The sequence below is a fragment of the Grus americana genome, chromosome 21, assembly GCF_028858705.1.
Source record: "Grus americana isolate bGruAme1 chromosome 21, bGruAme1.mat, whole genome shotgun sequence".
Lineage (NCBI taxonomy): Eukaryota > Metazoa > Chordata > Aves > Gruiformes > Gruidae > Grus > Grus americana.
Genome location: NC_072872.1, coordinates 43,438 through 55,111, shown reverse-complemented (window position 1 = coordinate 55,111; position 11,674 = coordinate 43,438).

Here is an 11,674-nt window from a genome sequence, read left to right as displayed (position 1 = left end):
TGGTTTTTGCCCTCTCGAGGAGGATGTGGCATACCTCTGTTTTGGAGAAAAGCAAGTGAAAGAGCAGAAGCCGGGACAGGACTAGGGTAAGTGGGAGGAGTGGGTAGAACATTTTGGGCAAAAGTGGGTTTGGATTTTGATCTGCTCAGAACTTTTCATGCCAGCCTTGAAAGTCATTTATTCATGTGAGGATGATAGTGAATGAAGGGGAGGGAGGGGAAGAGATGAAGAAACGGAGGGAGCAAGGAAGGGCTCGGAGGATTTGCAACACCTCGTGCTGTATTAATCCATTCAGCCAGAGATCCTCCCCACTGCTCCCAGTGCTTTAATGTGGTGCTTCCCTAGTGTCCGAAGGGTGACTTGCCAGTGACACAGCTGTCAGTCCTTGTCCCTGACTTGGTAATTCTCTTGCGAGCCAGGGATACAGCCTTCCTCTTAAGAATATATGTTAGAGGTATGAGTGCACAGGGGCAGCAATGTGGACAGTGGGCAGTGAGAACAGGCAATGTCTCAGTCCCTGGAACTTGTTATTCCTGTCTTTGATGGTGGGATGTGGTGGGCTGTAGCACCTTGGAGAAGGTTGTTCTTGCGAAGATGAGAAACAGGGAACTGCTCACCTGTCTTCCTAAGATGCAGCATGAGGGAGGTACAGTTGGGCTCCCAGTGTATGGGGAAATCTGCTTTCATACTAATTAGTCTGCCCTCCCTATTGCTTGGAGATGGGCCTGTTTGCAGAGAGATGTAATTTGAAGTGGTAGAGACCCTGCTTCAGAACAGGAGTGCACACCTGGTGCACGGTGGAAATGGTGGCAAGCTTTGTTTACTTAGTCATTTTTAAGCCCTGCAGTTCAGTTCCTCCTTAGGGATGGCCGTTTCCGTTGCAGCAACAAATGCAAGACAAGGTTCTTGTTCGGGAGGTGCAGCAAGGTCCATAATTACAGGAGTTTGGAATATTTCAGATCCTCGAGATGAAAACATGGATCACCACGGTAGAGGATTTTTGCCTTCGTTCTGTGGGTCATGCAACCTTAAGATAGCCCTTTTATATTTTAATTTTTCCGTGTTATTTCCAAGTCTCTTGTGGGACATGTGATGCAATCCTGTAGCGGGCGGCTGGGGACCTGCCTCCCATGAGTGCATTGCCTGCTGCACTGCTTTTCTTGTCGTTCAGCCCTGTTCAGCCGTAAGACTGCCCGTTAGAGGTTGGGGAGTTGATTTTTGCCTTTTGGCATCTCTGGTGGAGGAGGGGACGGGCATAACTGTGTGATGGTTCAGTTTGTACTTCTGCCTTCTGTGGAAGGGAGTGAAGGCATTGCATGGGAAAAGCTGCGGCACCCTCCTGGCTGCAGGGTACACACCACGGTGGGATTGTCTCTTTTCTCCAGAGCTTGCCAGTAACAGGTAAAGCAAAAGCCGTGCATGCAAGCAAAGCAAAACAAGGAATTCATTCACCACTTCCCATCAGCAGGCAGGTGTTCAGCCATCTCCAGGAAAGCTGGGCTCCATCACGTGTAATGGTGACTTGGGAAGACAAACACCATCACTCTGAACATCCCCCCCCTTCCTTCTTCTCCCTCCACCTTTACATGCTGAGCATGACCTCCTATGCTCTGGAAAATCCCTTTGGTCAGTTGGGGTCAGCTGTCCCATTCTTGTCCCCTCCCAGCTCCTTGTGCACTCCCAGCCTACTCACTGGTGGGATGGGGTGAGAGGCAGAAAAGGCCCTAACTCTGTGCAAGCACTGCTCAACAGTAACTAAACCATCCCTGTATTATCAACACTGTTTTCAGCACAGATTGAAAACATAGCTCCGTACTAGGTACTATGAGGAAAATTAACTCTAGCCCAGCCAAAACCAGCAGCACATGCTGTCCTGATGAGAGCAGAGGGAAAAGAGAGAGAGAAGCAGGTGACCCAGCTGGGACAGTGCTTCTGAGGTAACATCTGCCATACAAAGACAGACAGAGGCATTGGGAGGTTGTGGAGTGGGTGAGAAAGGTGCCTGGGGGAGGGCCCGGCACTGCTGTAACTCCTACATGTCACACAACCACAGGTGCCGAGCAGGTGCCGTGCTGCCGTTGCGAGTGCTCCGGCATGCAGAGGGGGCTGCAGCTCCTATGTGGCTGTGGTTCCACCTTAGGAAAGAAGCCCAGCTGAGCCACCCCTGTGCCCCGGCTGTCCAGGAGGGCTCCCAGCTGCAGAGAGCTGTGGGTGCAGGCCCAGGCACCACTCCTCTGGGGCCCCAGGTTGGGTATTTCACAGCTTCGGAACAATTTTGGGATGGGTTTCCTAGTCATTTTTGGAGAGGACCTGGTGGGGAGGGGAGGTGACTGTTTCCCTGACCAAGAGGGAACATCTTCCCTGATTGGGGCGATGAGACAGGATTCCGGCAAGAGTCACCTATCGCAGCTGCCTCCCTGCATGTGGGAGCAAAGCCTGGCCATTTTCTGTTATTAGAGCTGTGTATACAGTAAGGAGAAGGTTTTCCTGAAAGAAATACTTTTTGGCACTTGCAGCTTTTCTCTGCTTGGAACTGCTAGATATTAGGATTTTTTCGGCTGGAAGTACAGTGAGATGGTACAGTGAGACGGTACAGTGAGACGGTACAGTGAGACAGGCTTCTGACAAGAAACACCTACCCGAGCTGTTCCCCTTGAGTCTGGGAGCAAAGCCTGGCTTTTTTCTGTTGTTAGAGCTGTGTATATGGCAAGTAGAAAGTTTTCCTGAAAGAAACACTTTTTGGTGCTTGCAGCTTTTGTCTTCTTGGAACTCCTAGATCTTTGGAGTTTTTCCGCGGCTTGGTGGCAAACGCAAAGAGAGATGGTAAGTTCTACGCAGACTTTTTCAGTCTCTAGATGAACCTGGTCCCTCAGTGTTGGTAGGGATGTGATTATTGCGATGAGACAGGTTTCATGGAAGAATCACCTACGGGAGCTGCCTCCTTGCATGTGGGAGAAAAGTCTGGCTGCTTTCTGTTATTAGGGCTGCGTATAGAGGTAAGGAGAATGTTTTCCTGAAAGAAACACTTATGGTGCTTGTAGCTTTTCTCTGCTAGGATCTGCCGGATGCTTGGAGTTTTTCCGTGGCTTGGTGGCAAACGCAAAGAGAGATGGTAAGTTCTACGCAGACTTTTTCGGTCCCTGGACGAGCCTGGTCCCTCACTTTTGGTAGGGCTGTGATTGGGGCGATGAGAGGTTTCAGGAAAGAATCACCTTTAGAGCTGTCTCCTTGCATCTGGGTGAAAAGTCTGGCCGTTTTCTGTTATTAGGGCTGCGTATAGAGTGAGGAGACAGGTTTCTGGCAAGAAACACCTACCGGATCTATACCCCTTGCATGTGGAAGCAAAGCCTGGCTTTTTTTTCTTTTTATTAGGGCTATGTATACTGCAAGGAGAAAGTTTATCCTGAAAGAAACACTTTTTGGCACTTGCAGCTTTTCTCTGTTAGGAACTGCTAGATATTTGAAGTTTTTCCACGGCTTGGCTGTAAATGCAAAGAGAGATGGTAAGTTCTCCACAGACATTTTGGGTCCCTAGACGAGCCTGCAGGACCAGTGTTGGTAGGGATGTGATTATTGTGATGACACAGGCTTCACAGAAGAATCACCAATCGCTGCTGTCTCCTTGCGTCCTGGAGCAAAGGCTGGCTGTTTTCGGTTATTAGAGCTGTGAGGAGACAGGTTTCCAGCAAGTAACACCTACCGGAGCTCTACCCCTTGTGTGTGGGAGCAAAGCCTGGCCGTTTTCTGTTATTAGAGCTGTGTATAGGGTGAGGAGAAAGTTTTCCTGAAAGAAACACTTTTTGGTGCTTGCAGCTTTTCTCTGCTAGGAAATGCTAGATGTTTGGAGTTTTTCTGCGGCTTGGTGGTAAATCAAAGAGAGATGGTAAGTTCTCCACAGACTTTTTTGGTTCCCAGATGAGCCTGCAGGCCGAGTATTGGTAGGGATGTGATTGTTGCAATGAGACAGGTTTCAGGGAAGAATCATGTCTAGAGCTGTCTCCTTGTGTGTGGGAGAAAAGCCTGGCCATTTTCTGTAATTAGGGCTGCGTATTCGATAGGCACAAAGTTTTCCTGAAAGAAATACTTTTTGGCGCTTGCAGCTTTTCTCTGCTAAGAACTGCTGGATGTCTGCTGTTTCTCGGCTGAATGCTGATAGACGTATGTCCTGGTTCTGGCAAGGATAGAGTTAATTTCACAAGGAGCCAGGACAGGTGAGCCAAGCTGGCCAGGGGCTATTCCATACCATGTGACGTCATGCTCACCAAAAAAGGGGGCTAGTGGGGCAGGGGTGGGTTCGGCGTGGCTCCCGGACGGGCTGAGCCTCCGGTGGGTGGGTGGGTCTTCGGATCGGTAAATTGTTCTTTGTTATCACCCATTGTGACTATCTGTTATCAGTGCTGTTGTTGATCGTTTCCCTCTCCCTTGCTGTCCCAGTAAACTGCCCTTATCCCAACCCTTGAGGCTTTGCCTTTGTTTTTCCCTTCTCCTCCCCAGCCCGCCCGGGGAGGGGTGAGCAAGCGGCACGTGGCACCCAGCTGCTGGCTGGGGCTAAACCACGTCAGTCCTTTTTGGCGCCCAACAGTGGGGCTCAAGGGGTTGTGATAACGACAAGTGTGACCCAAGTGTGTTACAACAAAGTTGTTATAAGCATTTATAATGTTATTGAAACAGTCGCTGGTCATAACGATGTTCTGTTTGGTCTCATGGCTCTGGTTTGTAAACCGGTGTTTACTCTGTGCAAGCCCTGTGGCGCTGTTTATCACCTCTGGGAGAGGGCTTTGTGTTCTCATATTGTTGCATTGTGTGATATCGACTTATGATAAGATACCATCAACGGTCATGAGTCTGAGCTGGTACGGGTATGGTAGCATTTCTGTCATGCCCGTACCTCGGTCAATATCTTTCAGAATTGATTAATAATTGCACCCAATCTATGGGGAAGACGGGGCGGGGGGGAATACCTTCTTCCACTCTTTCACCTCCCCTTTTCCCTTTTGGTTGGTTACAACAATTTTTGAGAATTTTGAATGCCCTTGGAATGTTCAGGCCAGTAGATTCCTATTGCTAGGTCTCCTGAATGTTTTCCAAGTCCTGTTCAGGGTTAGCAAAGACTGTTTTAAGAATACCGCCCAGGGATCTTCCCTGAGGCTGAATAGTCAGGGCTGGCATGGCATGTGGGAGAATATGGGCGGGTATCTAGAGACCTTCTCACCCCCAATGGTTTGGTGCTTCACTCCTGAACAACTGCAAGACCCCGATCAAATGGTAGAATATTTGAAAGAAAAATGCTGTGGGTATTCTAAGGAGACACAACTTACTGCGCTGTGCTGGGCCCTGGCCACAATCTGTCAAACACTGCTTGACAGTTGACAGCGCCATCGAGGAGGGGGAGAGAGAGAGAGCAGACCCACAGGCACTGCAGCTACCCAAGGCCCTGCAACAGGCGCTGTAGCCGAGCCAAAAGATCAACCCATACAAGTATCAGTCGCCCCTATACACAAAAAGAAATGCACAAGGAAATCGGTTCACTTAGTGAAGGATGACGATGAACTGGGACCATCACGAGAAAGGGAAGAAAATAATCCAAATGCTGCTGCAGGCTGGCTTTGCCATAAAACGAAGTAAGGTGAAGGGGCCTGCGCAGGAAATCCAGTTTTTAGGAATAAGGTGGCATGATGGGCGGCGTCAGATCCCAATGGCTATTGACAAACTAGCAGCCATGTCTCCACCAACCAACAAAAAGGAAACACAGGCTTTCTTAGGCATTGTGGGTTTCTGGAGAATGCACATTCTGAATTACAGTCTGATAATAAGCCCTCCCTACCACGTAACCCAGAAAAAGAAGAATTTCAAACGGGGCCCTGAGCAACGACAAGCTTTTGAACAAATTAAACAAGAAATAGTTCATGCCGTAGCTCTTGGGCCAGTCCGGGCAGGACCAGATGTAAAAAAAGATGTGCTGTACACTGCAGCCGGGGAGAACGGCCCTACCTGTAGTCTCTGGCAGAAAGCACCAGGGGAGACTCGAGGTCGACCCCTGGGGTTTTGGAGTCGGGGATACAGAGGATCCGAGGCCCGCTACGCTCCAATGGAAAAGAAGCTATTGGCAGCACATGAAGGGGTTCAAACTTCTTCAGAAGTAATTGGTACTGAAGCACAGCTCCTCCTGGCACCCCGACTGCCGGTACTGGGCTGGATGTTCAAACAGAGGGTCCCCTTTACTCGTCATGCAGCTAGTGCTACATGGAGTAAGTGGGCTGCACTGATTACACGGCGGGCTCGAATAGGAAACCCCAATCATCCAGGAATTCTGGAAGTGGTCACAGACTGGCCAGAAGGCAAAGATTTTGGAATGTCACCAGAGGAGGAGGTGACACATGCTGAAGAAGCCCACCGTATAATAAACTAACAGAGGATGAGAAACCATACGCCCTGTTCACTGATGGATCCTGTCGCATTGTGGGAAAGCATCGAAGGTGGAAGGCCGCTGTGTGGAGTCCTACACGGCGAGTCACAGAAGCTGCAGAAGGAGAAGGTGAATCGAGCCAGTTTGCAGAGGTGAAAGCCATCCAGCTGGCTTTAGATATTGCTGAAAGAGAGAAGTGGCCGATGCTCTACCTCTCTACTGATTCATGGATGGTGGCCAATGCCCTGTGGGGGTGGTTATAGCAGTGGAAGCGGAGCAACTGGCAACGGAGAGGCAAACCCATCTGGGTTGCCCCATTGTGGCAAGATATTGCTGCCCAGCTAGAGAAGCTAGTTGTAAAGGTACGTCACATAGATGCCCACGTACCCAAGAGTCGGGCTACTGAGGAACATCAAAACAACCAGCAGGTGGATCAGGCTGCCAAGATCGAAGTGGCTCAGGTGGATTTGGACTGGCAGCGTAAGGGTGAGTTATTTATAGCTCGTTGGGCCCATGACACCTCAGGCCATCAAGGAAGAGATGCGACATATAGATGGGCCCGTGATCGAGGGGTGGACTTGAGCATGGACGCCATCTCACAGATCATCCATCAATGTGAAACATGCGCTGCAATCAAGCAAGCCAAGCGGGTAAAAACTCTGTGGTATGGAGGATGATGGTTGAAATATAGATATGGGGAAGCACGGCAAATCGACTACAGCACACTCCCACAAAGCCGCCAAGGCAAGCGCTATGTTCTTACAATGGTGGAAGCAACCACTGGATGGCTGGAAAGATATCCTGTGCCCCATGCCACTGCCCGGAACACGATTCTGGGTCTTGAAAAGCAAGTCCTGTGGCGACATGGCACCCCAGAGAGAATCGAGTCAGACAACGGGACTCATTTTTCGGAACAACCTCATAGACACCTGGGCCAAAGAGCGTGGCATTGAGTGGGTGTATCACATCCCCTATCATGCACCAGCCTCTGGGAAAACTGAAAGGTACAATGGACTGCTAAAAACTACCCTGAGAGCAATGGGTGGTGGGACCCTCAAACACTGGGACACACCTGTAGCAAAGGCCACCTGGTTAGTTAACCGTAGGGGATCTGCCAATCGAGCTGGCCCTGCCCAATCAAAATTACCACGCCCAGTAGAAGGAGATAAAGTTCCCGTAGTGTGCATGAAAAATATGTTGGGAAAAACAGTTTGGGTTATCCCTGCTTTGGGCAAAGGCAAGCCCATCTGCAGGATTGCTTTTGCTCAGGGACAAGGGTGCACTTGGTGGGTGATGAGAAAGGATGGGGAAATCCGGTGTGTACCCCAAGGGGATTTGATTTTGGGTGAAAATAGCCAATAAAATTAAACTGTATGATGTTAATAGCTATATACTGTATCAATGGTATGAGCGTAAGAATCACCCAAAACTAATGAAGGCTGGACTTTGAAACCCAGCAAAGTGCCACGATGATGGAACTAGAACTGACTTCAAGTGGTGCCCAGGAACTTCATCGAAAATCACATCTTTGACGTCCAGACTGTGAGCATGGACCATACCAGATACACCAGCCGTGAAAACTCCGGATGCAGCGTGCAACAATCCAGCAGCATGCACCGTTGCTCCTGCTCTGCGATACTGTACTGGCAGATGGAACCCAAAGCCATGGACTAAATGAACTCGATGGACATTTTAGAGCGATGGCCCATAGAGTAAGGGAATGATGTCTGCGAAATAATCTGGGCATGACGTAGATGGTATAGAATAAGGGGTGGATAATGTCCTGGTTCTGGCAAGGATAGAGTTAATTTCACAAGGAGCCAGGACAGGTGAGCCAAGCTGGCCAGGGGCTATTCCATACCATGTGACGTCATGCTCACCAAAAAAGGGGGCTAGTCGGGCAGGGGAGGGGCGGCGCGGTTTCGGCGCACTTCTGGGACGGGCTGAGAGTCCGATTGGTCAGTCGGTCATTGGATCGGTAAATTGTTCTCTGTTATCACCCATTGTGACTATCTGTTATCAGTGCTGTTGTTGATTGTTTCCCTCCCCCTTGTTGTCCCAGTAAAGTGTCCTTATCCCAGCTCTTGAGGCTTTGCCGTGGTTTTTACTTTCTCCTCTCCATCCCGCGGGGGGAGGGGTGAGCAAGCGGCCATGTGGCGCTCAGCTGCTGGCTGGGCCTAAAGCAAGACAATGCCTAAAGTAGCCTGCAGCCCCATTGTTATTAGAGGTGTGAATGCGGCCATGACAGAGATTTGTAGAAAAAAGTGTTATGTGGCTGGGACCTTTTGTCTGGAAGCAGGGTGTCCTGGTTTTAGCTGAGAGGGTTGATTTTCTTCATAGTAGCTAGTGTGGGGCTATGTTTTGGATTTGTGCTGGAGACAGTGTTGATAATATAGAGATGTTTTTGTTCTATGGACCTGTTGTTGTTGAGCAGTGTTTACACGGGGCCAAGGCCTTTTCTGCTTCTTGCACTGCCCTGCCAGCGGGATGGCTGGGGGTGCACAAGGAGTTGGGAGGAGACACAGACAGGACAGGTGACCCAAACTGACCAAAGGGATATTCCATACCATATGACGTCATGCTCACTTTATAAGGAGCTTGGGGGAAGAGAGGAGGGGGGGCGGCGGCATTCGGAGCGATGGCGGTTGTCTTCCCAAGTAACCGTTACGCGTGACAGAGCCCTGCTTTCCTGGAGATGGCTGAACACCTGCCTGCCCATGGGAAGTGGTGAATGAATTCCTTGCTTTGCTTTGCTTGTGCGCGCGGCTTTTGTTTTACCTATTAAAATGTCTTTATCTCAACCCACGAGTTTTCTCACTTTAACTTTTCCAGTTCTCTCCCCCATCCCGATGCGGGGGGAGTGAGTGAGCGGCTGCGTGGTGCTTAGCTGCCGGCTGGGGCAAAACCACGACACAGGGCCAGAACGTTTTCAGTTTTGACGGTCGAAGCTGGAAAATGGCCAGCAAGATGCTAAGTCGCACCTTGGAGATTTTGGCTGCCTAAAGTAGCCTGCAGCCCCAAAGCTATTAGGGGTGTGAATGTGGCCATGACAGATGTTTGAAGAAAGAAACGTAGTAGCCTGCAAGCCCAAATTTTTCATAGAGCTGTGAATGGGGCCACGGTTGAGGTTTCAGGCAAGAAACAGCTTTCAGGGCTGTGAGCTTTCATCTGGGAGCAGGGCCCGGACATTTACGGTTTTCAAGGTCGAAGGCCGTCGACAGCCAGAGAGAGGCAAAAGCACACCTCGGATTTTTTGGATGCCTAAAGGAGCCTGCAGCCCAAAATTTATTAGAGGTGTGAATGCGGCCACGAAAGAGGTTTGAAGAAAGAAATGTCTTGTGGGGCTGGGATCTTTCATTTGAGAACAGATCCTGGACATTTTCAGTTTTGCAACTCAAAGGCAGTCGACGGCCAGAGCAATGATAAGTCACAACTTTTAGATTATTTGGCTGCCTAAAGTAGCCTGCAGCCCCAGTGTTAGTTGGGCTGTGAATGCGGCCATGAGAGAGGTTTCAGGAAAGAGAGAGTTTTCGGGGCTGGGAGGTTTCATCTGGGAGCAGGGCCCGGACGTTTTCAGTTTTGATGGTCGAATCCAGGCGATGGCCAGTGAGGTGCTAAGTCGCATGCCGGAGTTTTTGGCTGCCTAAAGGAGCCTGCAGCCCTAGGGTTAGTATGGCTGTGAATGGGGCCATGGTAGAGGTTTCAGGAAAGAAATGCCATTTGGGGCTGGCAGGTTTCGCCTGGGAGCAGGGCCCCGATGTTTTCAGTTTTGAAGCTCAAAGCTAGAAAATGGCCAGTGAGATGCAAAATCGCATGTCGGAGTTTTTGGCTGCCTAAAGGAGCCTGCAGCTCCAGGGTTAGTGGGGCTGTGAATGGGGCCATGGTTGCGGTTTCAGGCAAGAAACACCATTCGGGGCTGGAAGGTTTTGCCTGGGAGTAGGGCCCGGATTTTTTCAGTTTTGATGGTGGAATCCAGGCGATGGCCAGCGAGGTGCTAAGTCGCATGTTGGAGTTTTTGGCTGCCTAAAGTAGCCTGCAGCCCAAAAGCTATTGGAGGTTTGAATTTGGCCATGACAGAGGTTTGAAGAAAGAAACGTAGTAGCCTGCAATCCCAAATTTTTTGAAGGGCTGTGAATGGGGCCACGGTTGAGGTTTCAGGCAAGAAACGTCTTGTGGGGCTGTGAGCTTTCATCTGGGAGCAGGGCCTGGATGTTTACATTTGTCAAGCTCGAAGCCCGTAGATGGCCAGAGAGTTGCTAAGTCGCACCTTGGACTTTTTGGCTGCCTAAGGTAGCCTTCCGCCACAGTGCTCTTAGGGCTCTGAATGGGGCCATGGTTGAGGTTTCAGGAAAGAAACTCTTTTTGGGGCTGTGACCTTTCATCTGGGAGTAGGGCCTGGATGTTTTCAGTTGTCAAGCTGGAAGCGGGTCGATGGCCAAAGAGATGCTAAGTCGCACCTTGGAGTTTTTGGCAGCCTAAAGTAGCCTGCAGCTCCAGGGTTAGTTGCGCTGTGAATGCAGCCATGAGAGAGGATTCAGGAAAGAGAGAGTTTTTGGGGCTGGGAGGTTTCGTCTGGGAGCAGGGCCCCGATGTTTTCAGTTTGAATCTCGAAGCTGGAAAATGGCCTGAGAGTTGCTAAGTCACATGTTGGAGTTTTTGGATGCCTAAAGGAGCCTGCAGCCCCAGGGTTAGTATGGCTGTGAATGGGGGCATGGTAGAGGTTTCAGGCAAGAAACACCATTCGGGGCTGGGACCTTTCATTTGGGAGCAGCGCCTGGATGTTTACAGTTGTCAAGCTGGAAGCAGGTCAATGGCCAGAGAGATGCTAAGTCACACCTTGGAGTTTTTGGCTGCTTAAAGTAGCCTGCAGCCCCAAAGCTATTAGAGGTTTGAATGTGGCCATGATAGAGGTTTGAAGAAACAAACGTAGTAGCCTATATCCCCAAATTTTTCTAGGGCTGTGTATGGGGCCACGGTTGAGGTTTCAGGCAAGAAACAGTTTTCAGGGTTGTGAGATATCGTCTGGGAGCAGGGCCCGGACATTTCACTTTTTGAAGCTTGAATCTTGAAAATGGTTAGAGAGCTGCTAAGTCGCATGTCGGAGTTTTTGGATGCCTAAAGGAGCCTGCAGCCCCAGGGTGAGTAGCATAGGGGTTTCATGAAAAAAATACCATTCGGGGCTGGGAGGTTTCACGTGGGAGCAGGGCCCCGACGATTTCAATTTTGAAGCTTGAATCTGGAAAATGGCTAGAGAGCTGCTAAGTCGCA